The 14517-nt window shown below is 38.5% G+C and overlaps 1 protein-coding gene across 7 annotated transcripts in view; it reads right to left on the bottom strand.

Moving 5' to 3' along the window:
- Positions 1 to 11760, bottom strand: part of chl1b (cell adhesion molecule L1-like b) — a 63951-nt gene extending 52191 nt beyond the window's left edge. For all 7 annotated transcript variants that reach the window (XM_079342337.1, XM_079342342.1, XM_079342338.1 and 4 more), the window contains exon 1: positions 11408 to 11760. The gene's annotated coding sequence lies outside the window, so the exon portion shown is untranslated. The remainder of the gene's footprint in view (positions 1 to 11407) is intronic.
- Positions 11761 to 14517: the final 2757 nt, after the last annotated feature.

A 14517-nucleotide genomic window follows, 5' to 3' on the forward strand; every position in this document is an offset into this window, starting at 1 on the left:
CCCAGGGAAATTGGAGGAGCATTTTATCATGCAAGGATATGTAATAATGTGTTGGAAAACTTGTCAGGCTGCATTACAAGCCGCTCTACATCCAGGTCACCATACTGTGTGGCAGCTGAGCCCTGTTATGCTGACATATATGTCTTGGTTTTATAAATATTCAAAGTCCTCAAAAACTGACCACCTTTCTGAATCTTTTGAGTCTAATTCTCTTTTCAATTTGAAGGTATTTTTTCCTACTTTTAATTCATGAGAAAAGCCATCACGCATGAGCAACTATAGAATAAAATCCCCAGTTTTGAGAGAATTTGTGAGTCACAAGTGGTCTTCAGCTGGTGTGTGGCTATTGCACACGGTGAAACCAGACTATTTCACCGAATAATAATCCTGCTTCTCTTATCATTCTTTCTGCAAATGCAAGATAATTAGGAAGCTGTCGACAAAACTCTGTCACTCTCTCAAGAATAGAAATAACAGTTGCATGAAGTCAATCTAAATGCAAATGTCAAAGTTTAAGAAAACAAACTACTACTGTACAGTATGTTATCTCCAGCCGTTGTGCTGCTGAAGTTTAAGACCACCATCCTGCCTTCTTTGCCAGGAAGATGACACATTGCCTCTGGCTTGTGACACACTCAATGAAACCGTAAGGATCAGCAGAAAGCCATAGGGAAGTCAGCATCCATCCAGACAGAAAAAAAGCCTGTGTTATATGTCACATCAAAACAGATTGGAGTATTTCCAAACTAAAGCCTTGGATATCAAAGTAGGATTTCTCCAGGATCACCTCTATTGATCTGTTTGTGTTTCTCTAAGCCATTGCTTTGTGCCTTTAAGCAGTTTCCAACTGGCAAAGACTCTCACACTGAAATGTTGCGGGCTTTGTTCATACACAGACTCGAGAAACTGAGCTAAAGATTCTGGCTCAGAACAATGTGGAGTCTGTTGTAACCTAACCAGTGCCTGAACTCTTGCGGCATGTAGTGAATCCAAACCGCACTCAATACAGATTCTAAGATTCAAGGGGTCTGCAGTAGAGATGCAATTTAATTTTCTCTGATGAGAGAAAAGAATATCCAATATTCTTGTTTTGTGGTTTTTTCAATAGACTTTTCATTTGTTGCGAGCATAAAATTATTTTTTTTTAAAGGTGAAGAATTGTAGTGCAAGTGTTTCCCTAGATAGGATATTCTACCTTGATTAAAGCATGATGAAAAGCCAAAATAAGTTAGAACTGAGCTGGAAGGTACTTTGTTATATGTAAAAGCATTTGTCATCTTATTTACAACAGGATAAATCTCAGACAAACATCAGCTGCTGTTCCCCATACAGATCTGCTTTTATCCCAACATAGCAAATTACCATGTGGCTGTTTAGTACACATTGCCTCTGCCACAGAACAATGTTACACTTATTTCCCTACATCACTCATTTTCAGAGAGTCCCCTTTAAGGTTGATAACTATTGTAATTCTTCTTCTTTATTCTGTTCTTCAAAACATGTCCTTCAAAAAATGACAATGCTATCTTATTTTGGGTCAGAGCCAATAGAAAGACCTGTTTTCTGTCAAAGTAAAGAAAGTGCATGGAAAGCTGTGTTTCGAGAAATGATTACAAATATTTATTGGAATAACATTTGGTAAGTTCAGCCATGGAACTAAATATTTTATCATTATGAACTTTTGAAATGTTAATGCAAATGCAGAGAAATGTTGAAATAAACCAAAATACACAATTACATAATGTCTTTAAATTATATCATTATAATGTAAAATGTGCAATACAATAAATAGCCTAACACTAAACGTTGTACTCAGGAAATGTATCATGAAAAGGGTTAGGTAAAACAAATAAACAGTAGCTGCCCCTACCACTGGTCTCTTGTATGAATAAGTCTGAAATGCACCAAGTGGGAGTTTGCACCAATCTCTCCTTCTCGCCTCAACATCTTAAAAGCTCGACCAAATGAGAATTCTACCTTAATACTGGTCTTATTTTGGTTCTCCCAACTCTCATCAGAGCTGTAAACTACAGAAAATGTGAGAAGGTTAGACTCTTTGTACTCAAATATGTGGCCATAAAGTCTAGTTGCACAAAAGTCTTGGTTTACACCCAAAAAATCTTGAGCTATAAAAATGATGAGGTCAAGAAGGTCGGCAGTTCAGAGCTGGTTTGCGGGTCACGCTTGTAAAAAGAGCAGACCTCCCCCAAGCTGATGAATTAATTTGGACTTTTACAAGCTTGGCAAGACCCACCTCAACATTTGGTCTCTCTGGAGGAGGTAAGGGCTTTTTTACAGGTGACCCTAAAGGACTATACAAAAACGGTTTCTTTCACAAAATAAAATGAGAAAATGCTAAATATAAATAAAATATATGACACAGTCAAATGCTCAATTACCTCATAAGAGTCTGCAGTGGGAATGGCAATCTATAAATTCTTGTTTCCCCACGAGAACCAAATAATGAGGTCATTTGTTGTCTGCATACTTCCCAGCTATGATCAAACCTAAAGGACAATTTGTGACCAATCAATGCAGAAAAAAAGGCTGTACTTGCACATGTGTTAGCCCACTTAGCAAATTGACCACTTAGCAGGGCATCCTCTTTGTTTCTGTATTCTAATCATGCTTGATCTGCTCTCTAATCTTCCATTTGGAGGATAGTGCAGTGCTTAACTCAGGGGCTCAGTGGGCCAGTAAACAGGCTCTTACTATGCAAAGCCGAGACTGGGCTAGCATGTTTACACCAAATCAACATACATGGCGCTGCACTGGATTGGGGCTCCCAGTAGTCCAGTTACAGGACCCAACGCAGTCCAATACTGTTTAATTAGTTCCCAGGGGGAAGCCTCTGGACAAAGAGCACAGCTGCCCTCACTGTCTCCTGTCACAGCAACTCATATTATTCACCTACAGAGAGACGGAATGCAACCCTTAAGGGACACGTTGTCACATTCAAATGATCTAGAACAGACTTGTACAGCATAACATCACATTTTTGAATCAGGTGTATTTTTTCAAAACATGCAAAGGCCATTTGGGGTTTGTATGAAATTGTTAAATTATGTGTCACTTATTTCCAAAGGTTTTGTTTTATTGACAAAATAACCACATTGCCAGTGGAACACAGACTGGAATCTTTTTTTACAAGTGCATTAAAGCACTACTACTTATTGCTATCCTCTATTTAAATACTTCTTTTTTTTTCAGCCATCCACACAATAAATCTCTCTATAATGAAGGGCTCAAGTTGTTGGGGTTTTTTTTCAGATTTTTTGGAACAAAAATGGAAAAATCTGAAGGCTGTCCATCTTTATGACTGATTAGAAATCTAAGGACTACCAAGCGTATACCATTTAGTAATCCTCTCATTGTATTTCCTGCAAGTCTGCCACTCATGAGCTCACTCTTTCCCCCCTACACATTTTTGGACTTCATTGTTAGTAATGTACACTCAAAACAACAGCAAGGCAGTCTCTAATGTCAAACTGTCAAAGATTTCCTGTCTTTTAATCCCACTTTAAGAGAATCTGACTAAAACTTATTCATCACAACTGTTCAGTGAGCTAACGCTTCTGCGAGCTAAGGCTAACTTGCTTGTGTTATTGAGCTTGTGAGGTGGTGCAAGCTGAAGTAATGTTGCTCTCCAGTTGAACTGGGAAGTGGGAAATTTCAAGTTCCTTGTCAGAAGTGTCAACTGGAACACCCTCTGAAGTCATCTTTACAAATCAGAGTAACCCAAGTTAGACTCCAGGGCTGCTCCATGCATCAACTGTATGTAAAAGCTGTAACTATAGTGTTTATTAGCCACTTGCTGCTCTTTTTGTGTAATCAAATCTGTGGACATGTTGTCATGTTGTTTTTGTGTACAAGCTATCACGTAGTGTGTAGTTATCATCTGGTATTAGCTAACAAAACAAAGGTACTCCTGTTATTTTCCGACTTGCAACTGGAACACGGTCAACTCGGGTGGAACGTCATTCCCAGCTCCAACTTCCCAGTTCTGAGGTAAATGGAACACAGCACAACTTTACTTGGGTATAAAGGCACCACAGTAAATAACCACTGAACTATTTTACAAGGTGGAAGAGCTTGTTAGGCAGACGTTTCTTAGAATTTTCAAGCTCCTGTCTTTCCATAAGCAAAAAAGTCCAGCAAACTCTCCGCTATGACAACTAAATGTTCACTTCTTTTTAATTAAAACACTCTTCATAAAAAAAAAAACAGAAATAAAACCACTGCAATAGTGTACTGGCACAAATGGAATCAAAGCGATGTGAACCAATACTTCATCACTGATTTTTCTTTTAAGAATTGTGTGAGAGGCAAAATTAGCAACAAGTAAACTCAATAATGTAGCAGGCTTGCAGATGATTTTTTTAAGCCAAATGTCTATAGAAGGGAGCAGGTTGTTGGTGCTAAGGCAGAGCAAGAGAGAGGTTTTGACAGGACTGATGACAAAATAACAGGCAGGGGAAGACCTGCAGAAATGCTGTATCCGCAGCTAAATTATAAATTACAGTGAAAGCTACCATGGCTTTTGTCTTGAAGGCCAAAATTGTTGATGTTTTCTCAGCATACTGTAATGTTGTTGCTGCCATAAGCTGAAAGATTACACTCCTGTTAAAGAGTTTTCCTGGCCCCTGGCATTACATGTTGAGTGAGTTAAGGTTAGCACTGCAATGAAGAGGACTCTGTAATAGCTCAATTTTGACAGTATTAAATCAATTTTCACACAAACAAACGAATGATATGGTAAATGTGGATCATAATGCCAAGAAAAGTCAGGGTCGGATGAGTGAGATAAGACACCTCCAGAAAAATGACCTTTGCAATCCATAAAATCATCCCCAGGTAAATAGTACAAGATGTTAAAATGTAACTTCCAATGACTTCATTAGTTTCAGACATTTTCAATGTTAAATTGCCATTGATAGAAAAGCGTTAAGGTTCAATGAATGACGGGCTGTGCTTGCATAACATGTGCTTGGAGGTTAATAGAGAACGATTCCATGTTTGCCAACACAGCCTGGGCGATAACGATAAATATCTCAATATAATCTTTCTTACAATAAATAAAAAATGTTCAATAAAAGTTCGATAGAATTTATACTGTAACACTGGGAAAAGGGGGTATCAAGGACGTATGAAAACATGTCAGAACCCTTGTGTCCATTTCAAAACATTCGGTGTGTCCACCTCATCCAATTCGAGACCATCCAGCTCTGATCATGAATCAGTAAGTGTGAGGCTTTCCACTGCTATCTTTACAAAATGAGACATTTTAGATGTAGAACACTGAGGTTGTACTATTTCATCTAATGAATGGATAAAAATTACAAACATCAAAGCAACATATTGTGAGGGGTTCCTTCTGTCCCAGTTTGTCCTGTGTGTCCTCAGCTTGTCACTTGTGTCCTCCCCTCATCCTCTTTGCCCTTCACCTTCATGTCCCAGGGGTCCCCTTGCAACGTTATCCATGCAGCCTCACACAATACCCTTCATGGGACACAAAGCCAGTGATACCACCGTCTTCTGTTCCATTCTCTACATTTGTCACTTTTATTTCGATGTTCTTTGTTCATCTTACCTCTGTATGCATGACTTATCCCAAATTCAGACCCAATTGAAATGGAAATCACCCCTGAATCCCAGTGACTACAGGGCAATAACTTCTTACTCTTTGAGGCATAACTGTCTCTTTTGTTGTTCTTATTCTTGTGTTGCCCATTTTCTCCTTTTTTTTTTCCAACAAGAACCTTGGATGTGATTCAACAGTGACGTTATAAATCTGAGGGGGAAAGCAAGAATCAGGGCAGTAAAATCAGAAAATGACTTTAAAGCTGGCAGCAAGTCTCTGTGGTGTTATCATTCTTATCATAAAATGTCCTCTTACGGCTTTCCTGTTCTAAACTGATCAGTTTAACCCGGCCCCAGTCCCAGTAAAATTGATTTATTTAAGATACAAAATACTATTCTCAAGCCATAAGAGACAGAATACCAACACACATCGCTGACTTTACTTGAATCTGATGAAAAGCGTATTCATAAAAATGCTGGGAAGGGGGGGGGGGGGGGGGGGGGATAGCCCAAGTGGAAGATGTGTGTAAATGATGCTGCCACAATAATCATATATCTTTTCTGAAATAATAATACTTAAACATCAGGAACTATAATAAATGTAAAGACGGTTTTAGCTGACAGATAAAACATGTCGGAGTAAAAATATTCCCGCGTTGGGAAACAGCCTTTGTGCATCTTGAAAAAGGACAATGACAAGCCAAAATACAAATTCAGGCAGGTAATCTGCAAAGCACAGTTTTGACAACTGACCTGTCATGCACCTTGCTTGGAAACGAAGCACTGAACATTCATGATAACCGTGACCTTAGTGCAGGTTTGTCCTTCTGCTTTAATGTCGCTGATTAATTGTGTGTGCAGCGCAAAACGTCATTGATCATGTTCACCCAGAGGCCAAAATGATGCAGCAGCCTGTTAAATAAGGAATAAAACCTTGATTCTTATGATAAGCACCTCTTATCTTATCTTTATGTCCTTTACTCCTCCATCCGTCATCACCAGCTGTAGAGTGATTTATGTTCAGTACTCCTCAATCTCTACTCTGAACTGGTCACAGGTATCATAAAATCTCTTTTGAAAAATATGCACACTGTCTGAGTGCAGGCAAGCAGATGAATTTTTCATGGAGCCAAACATTTCCAGAAAATACTGGTTGGTATATATGCCTTCCCGTCTGTCATCAGTGTCAAACATGAAAGAGGAGGGTTTCAGGTATGGCGGGGCTGCAGCACTCTCAACTCTGCCCACAGCACAAGGAGCATGAGTCGTCACTGTAATTGCTTGTAGCGCTCTGGTGCCTGAGCTGAACCTCAATTAGGGCCTTGGGTTTGTACTAGGCTCCACACCCCATGTCTACCATCAAACAGCTCAACCCAATCCTGGTATTTGTACAGTTTCATTATCAGCATACATACAGTACACTGCTGACCTGCATGAGTTTTAGAGCTCAATTTTTCCCATTGCCAACAACAACGAATTACAAAATGGAAAAAAAAAAGATTCAGCACATCACTCAACTCATTGGAAACACTGAGACTGTGCACAGCTAAGACGTACATTTACTTTTTAATGTGAAACATCGTAACATCACATGTTACTTCGACGGAGACCTCAGCCACACTGTTTCTGATACACCCTTTGAGTGGGATCACAAAGTCTATCATGCTACTCAAGATCCCATTGCTCTTTTTTTAGGTTAAAAATCCCTCAGTGAAACAAAGCATGGACTGATAAAATGCTATTTAACCATTGTTTTTATTCAGCTATGTTTTGTTACACAAAAACAATTACCACACCTCACCACCTGATGGCCTTGCGGGAATTTGGGGGATGTAATTTTGAATTTACCTAAAAACACACTTGCTCATCTCCTTTGCAGACTACCTGCATACCCTATGTGCAGTAATTAGTTGTTTGCAATCAATACTCAACTTATATTAAAGAAACAACCATAGTTTATAGGGAAAGAAAATAAACAAACTTTTAGCATAATTTCCATCTCTTTTTTACTTCTTTAAACACCAGTAAAGATGTAATCTGAAACCCTTCCACAACGAAGATTTAAAACCAATGTGTTTTATGTTCACTTTGACTGAAGCTGATAAAAAAGATCTATATTCACATTTTGACTCCAAGGCAAAGAGGAGTAAAGACAAGCACGGCTGTGGATTAGAGGAATAAAACATTGTGTTTTCTAAGTGTTTTTGGACTATTACGTGCAGAAGTATGAACACGCCCACACCTTAGAACTGCAGGAAAGCATATATCTGAAGTACACTTCAGTCCATTACAAGACTGTGCTGTGTGTGCGCCCCGCTCTGACCTCAGTAAAATGGACACACCTGTAGATTTTATTTAAATCAACAACACAGAGAGAAAGCTGAAGCTACACAGAGGAGAACAGCAATGAAACCTCATGGCTTCCCTTTTTACATCCTAACCTCACTCCCTGTGCACTGTTGTCTGAGTGCTCCAAACTAATGTCTGATTGATGATGTCATGACATATCCTGAACACAGGAAAACACTGTGAAGACAGACAGACAGACAGACAGACCGACAGAAGGGAAGCTGCAGATATATTTCACATTGGTTTACACACTATATAATGGAAGACTGCTGTGATAATGTATTTTGTTACAATTAACATCTTTACAGCATGTGCTCGAATTGACTAGTTCTGTGTCAGCACGGTGTGCAGGTCGGAAGATTATAAAATAAACACATCCTATTTGGTGTACCTTTGTTTTGTTTTTTTCTTCCAACAATGTTATTGTGTTGACGTTCTAAATTCCTGTTTTTAAAACGCTTTTTGTCCCAGTGTCTTTGTGTAGCAAACAGCAAGATTAATGTGGAGGTTGCAGTCTGATCTTAACTTGACTGTTTATTTCTGTTTAGTACTGGCACAGCCCCAACTGGGGTTAAGATGATGATGTTTCTGTTCTTCTTGAAAAAAACAAATAAATAAATAAAAGTAGTAGAACAGTAACATGTGTGGCAGGTCTTACACATGCAAAATTGTCTCCCACTGCAGATACTTAGATGTTCCTACAAAGCTTACATTTTCCCTCTTAGTTTTTAGCTAAAAAGCTATGTCAGCAGCAAACGTGTGTGTGTGTGTGTGTGTGTGTGTGTGTGTGTGTGTGTGTGTGTGTGCGCGCGCGCGCGTGTGTGTGTCTGTGCCTGTGTGACTGGTTGATCTGTATTTAACTGTCGCTATCATCTGCCCAAGGACAACAAATGCAAATGTGCAAGTTATCATCTTTGATGTTCTGAGACAAATGTTATTTTGTCCACTGTCCCTGATTCAAATAAACTAAACGAATGGACACGACAAGTACCCACTACTTTGTTCATTTAAAAGCAAGCAGCTTCCTTCTGTCATGTTTTGAGAACAAGTTCAACCAGCTGTAGATTAGGAAGTTAGAACAAATGAAAGCTCCTTTCCTTAATGTTAGCTCATGTTCTTTCTTTATTGGAACCAAGCTGAAACACTGTTAGTCTCATGTTTTACATCACACAACTATACAGTCCAATGTATGATGCCAAAGGTTGACAGTTTTGACCTCTTGGTTGATCTTAAAACGTTGAATACAACTTTTTGTTATAATGAAAAACTTTAAGGAGAGTTATTGTTAGTTATTCAACAGCTGTGTGGAACTCACCCTTTTGGTTGGTCAAACAGCATTTTAAGGTTTAATGTGGATAATAACATCAGACTGATTCTAAAGGTCTAAAAGGTTTCCCTCTCATTTTCAAATTGAAGGTCCAAGGTGAAAGGTTGTCATATGCTGATGCTATAACTCATCTTTCTGGTATACAAGAAGAAATATAGCTTAGTATTTGTAGCTTAGTATGCCAGCCACTAACATATGAGGAATGAGTCTATATGCAGCTACAAAAGAAGTTCTGTTTGCTGCATTTTGTAATGTGAATGATTAAAAGGATGAGAAAGGTCCATGAAATGCGTCCGGTCAGAGCTGCATATAAAGTGGTGAGAAGGCTGGCTGCTGACATGGACCAGCATGGGAGACGGTCGACACTTTGCTTGTCCAATTACTGGCTCTCACTCAAATTGTTTGGTGAGAAGCATTCGACCTACTTCTGGACACAAAGCACCACTGCCCTGAATACAGAGAGGCTGGGGACCACGTGTGATGACAAGTGCCATTAAAGGCTCTTGTCTTTGGCCTAGAAATTAAATGCAGGCAGCTACCTGATTCCTGATCATTCTGGCTGTGAACATATGCGCTTATGGTCTGACCTGATGGGATATGCATAAAAATGGGCTGCTTCACTTGAAGAACAGCAAGAGATGATTTCAGTCACTAATCACAGTCTGACCTTCAGAAGGTCTTTTGTGATTGACATTAAACAAGCGCTGCTTTATTAAAAGGAGTACCAGAACTTCTAGTCCGACATGGTGTGGTGGTGGGAAGGTATTTGAGACAATCGTATTTGGGGATATTTAACTATTTCAGACAATTTTGTCAGAAGCGATACAAGAGAGGCATCCGAAGGAGCATAAATATCATATTACAATAAACTATGAACCAATTTTCTGTTTCCTGGGATTCCCTCAAATGCATAATAATCTGCTATAAAAACACAAAGGAAGCCAGCATTTGAATGTGAAGCACACATTGTGTGATACATTTGTACAGTTTGTAAATATTCATATTGAGAGAATCTCAATGCTTACATGATAAATATCGCTTCTGTAACTGCAACATGTCAGGCACACAAAACTATTCCTTCCACATCTCCATAATCACAGCTATAGGTAACGATGAGAAAACCAACTTTTCTATGTTAACATCATTGTTCCGTGATTTTAATATCACAGATTGATGCTTTAAAGGTTATTCTAATCTTGTCTTGGCATAAAGAGAGAAAAAGTAGTTGATCTTTGAAAACTTATCCTTCTTAACTGTAGGCTAGTTTAAGTGCTTGGAGGGTATCATCCTTCTCCTTGTCTTATTTTCTAGCCTTTAACAACCATGCATATCTCTGTCTGGAGTTACACATGACATGGCAACCCTTGTGTTTTCACGCTATAACAATAAATCAACAGATATGGCATATGCAGTGTAATTGTGTTATTAACATCTAAACTTGCAGAGCTTCTACATACTAGCATCACTGTTTCTCTCTCCCTGCACAATAAAACCATTACTGTCTGTCACATCACAGACCAGATATAAGTGTACAGTATTGCCAATAGAGAATAAGATAATAGGCTGCTACTCACCATATCAAATGACAAGTCATGATTCACTGTTGCAGTTCAGTATTCAACATGATAGTCATGGATAAGCAGGCTGACGTTATCACTGGGTGATGTAGTGGTAAATTTAAGTGTGATCTCCAGTCAGATTATAATCAGGCATTTGGCTACTGGCACTCATAAAGATAAAAAAAAAAAAAAAAAAAAAAAAAAAAAAAAAGTGATCTGCTCTGGATTTCTGTCATTTAAGGCTACTACCCATCACCATTTAGTTAATCTCAAAACAGTCTGACAGCTTCATCATGGCTAAAGGCAAGGTAAGTAGTAAATCTGGTTGAACAAGGTTAGCCCTCATCTGATTTAACATTTTTTACATTTCTGTTGGTGTCTAATTTAAGGTCTTGTTAATAAAATGAGAATGGCAGTCCTGACTGATTTCACTGCCCATCCACCTGCCTTGCACAGGCTCGGTCCTCGCAGGTGTCAGCTCAACTGAAAGCTCCGTGATCAAGACTGGCTGAATTTGTAACAAGTGCAACAACAAACAACACTCAACAGTGTTGAAACGTTATTCAAAATCACATAAATAATGAAAACTCACCTTCAGGTACAACTCTTGTCGTGGCAGCCGTTCAGAAAGTTGAATTTCCTCCACCGCTGGAACAGAGCAGAGGGAGGTTTAACTGTGTAACGTCGCTTCGCCCTGCAGTTGGTCTGAACCGGAGTACCTCCCTCCTGCCTTGGATGCTACTATTGCTTCCCCCGCCTCCGTAAGAAAAGTAATAGCGGGTTTTTCTCCTCCACAAAGAGACTCAAAGAAAAGAAGGGACCCGATCGCAGTCAATAGGTTTTACAAAACCCCATGGCAACGCAGAAATACCGTGAGCAACTTCCCCACGTTGTGACCGGGTTAAAGCGCTCCCCAGCCCCCAAAACGGTGACAGCGACATTATTCCCAAGCTTGCGAATGAGCAGGTTTAAATGGGGGGAGGAGGAGGACAGGGGAGCACCGAAGCATGCTTGAGGATGCTGGTGAATGAAGGGAAGCATTTATTTTATGCAGGTTTAATGCTAACCTACAATTATTTCCCCAACTTTCCAGACTTCTTGTTCATTTTTTTTTGCAGTTATATCCCAATTTAAATGTATAGTTATTTCATATAAGCGGAGGTGGAAAAAGTGTGTAGCCTTTAGCAAATCATACTGAATTATTTTTTAAGTGGCCAGTCCAGTAGGGTAAACCGCCTCTGTTGTAAACAGTCACATGTAAGAGGGGATTTAGAAGTGGGTATCTATGGAGACTAAAAAATAAGTGGGTATTCTCTGTATACCTGCGTATACCTCACTGTTTATAAGTTTACAACATTTCAATGATATATTTCTACAAGGCCAAAATCTTTGTATCGTTGAGATGTCAATTTTTATCCAGTCGACTATAGCACATACTCTGCACTCTACACATTATATTCTCTTTTTGGGGCACTGGGAGCTGTAATGTTCATGCCCATTTGCTGTTAGTGACCAAGCAACAAAGATATTGGAAAAAGTAAACACCTTCCTCAAGGGCTCCTGAATCTGCTGTGTTACCAGAGGAGTAACATTTCTTGTACACCTTGCCCATTTTGTCTTCACATTCAGTCAAGTTCAGTACTTGTTAAATGATTTAAATACTGGTAAAACATAATGTGAAAGAATAGACTATGCCATAAAAAAAGCTTCTGCTGTAGTTATTACAGAGTGTGGTTAATGAGTATCAGTATACATCCTTTTTAAACTTTAAGACCACTCCACTAAGAATGTTCTTCATGTTTGTCACCAAGGTTAGCTTTTTGAGCAAAGCACTGATAATATGAATGGCTAAATTCTACTATCCCTGAATAGATCATGATAGTACTGAACCAACATTCCAGCCTAAAACTGAAGATTCAGGTATCATTCATAATTAGGCAATTTTTTTTATTACATTACAATTGTGTTGGCTTGCAAATTCTGCTACCGAGAAGTGAAACTGAAACTTTAAACCTCAAAGCCCAGATGTAAATTTCCGTCAATAGAGGGCAATGAAGTAAAGAATAACATTCATAGTTTCTGTATCTTTGATATTCCTTAATGATCTCTTTGACCTTGATCATGAAAGAGTTATGTCAATTGATCTTATTTGTAGAAAATAAACGTCTCAAAAAAAAGAACAAAGGAATAAAAATGTAACAACAAAACATCTGGGTAGACTTAATTTTCAGTTCTGATTTATTACAACAATGCAAAGGATAATAGTATGAACAAAGATACAAGAAAAAAAAGCCAGTATGTCAAGATATGACGCTTAATGATCTTAAGATTCATACGTGAAATAACTAATATCAAATATCGTCTGTGTAGGGATCTGTGATTTCAGCTCCTATGACAGCACTAGATCATCATCATCAAGAACTCTCTCCATCAGAGGGGTGGGCAGTGAAGGTCAGCTGAAATCAATTTAGCCTATAACCAAAGACCCTCAGACAGAACTGGCGTGGGTTTCCAACTAGAAAATTACGAGGTTAGAAAGACCCCTCAGCCTTTCCAGTCATGTTGAGGCACTCAACATGACAACAACTAGACAACTGTGGACAACAAACACTCAGGATTGTAATCAAAATTAAATCATTTCAAATTGTGAACTCATAATACGCATATGGGAATATCTCGAGATAGTCTTACTTGCAGTGCTTTCACACTTCCACAAAACTCCTGAAGTTTTCAGGGTGAGCTCCCCAGTATTTTTTCACATGAAGTTCAAGTGAGCTGAAGTGAGAATGCAGCAGAATATCATCATGTTAATTCACCTTAAACTAGCTGGAGGGTTAGAAACGTTTATTCTCAGGGATTGGTTAACAAGACTGTAAGCATTTGACCAGTATGATCTCAGTGCATGTAATTATGCTGTTGCATTAAGTTTGTTATTCTCTACTCTTTTGTTAATATTGTAATTCTGTCAAGCTACAAATTTCATCGAGATAAAGGCACATATTATCTTTATAGCATTGTAAAGTGGACTCTGTTACATCCTCCACCACTTCCAGGTACATTTTTTTCATGTCATGTCTTGCCTCAGGACACCTCTTGCCCCCCTCCTGCCTGACCAGATTGACTCCTGCTGTGAGGTACACATGTGAACAAGCAGATCAGGAGGATTTTAGGGGCTGTCCTTTCTGAAATTCTAGTGCTTGTAAAAACATTGTTACTCTCCTTTCAGATTCTCCTCCTCCTCCAGTCTAGAGCTCAGTTCACACATGCACAAAACACCTTAAAACTTTCTGAAATGTTAAGTGTATATATTTAAATGTATTTGTGTTTGTTATATTATTTTATTTGTTATATTATATGTTTTGTTATTTTCAATTTAGCCATGTTTTCCATGCTAATAAAGCAGGTAGGTAGGTATGTAGGTCGGTAGAGATATCCATAGATAAATGCAAAGGTTATAGTTTCAGATAATGTGGGAAACCTGTACAGCTTATTTTTTCATGAAACTGCTGTGTGGTTTGATTTATTTTGCTTTGTGGTATTTGGGGTTTCTTTCGAATATTATTTAATCATTAATCATTCAATTATTATTTAATCATTAAAAAAGGTTCAACAGAAAATCTTCTATTCCAACAAATGTAGTCTCTGTGTTAAGTGTAACAGTACCAAGTTCTGTTTTAAGTTATTTTTCTTCCTAATATCATC

Source organism: Symphodus melops (genome assembly GCF_947650265.1).
Source record: "Symphodus melops genome assembly, chromosome: 4".
NCBI lineage: Eukaryota > Metazoa > Chordata > Actinopteri > Labriformes > Labridae > Symphodus > Symphodus melops.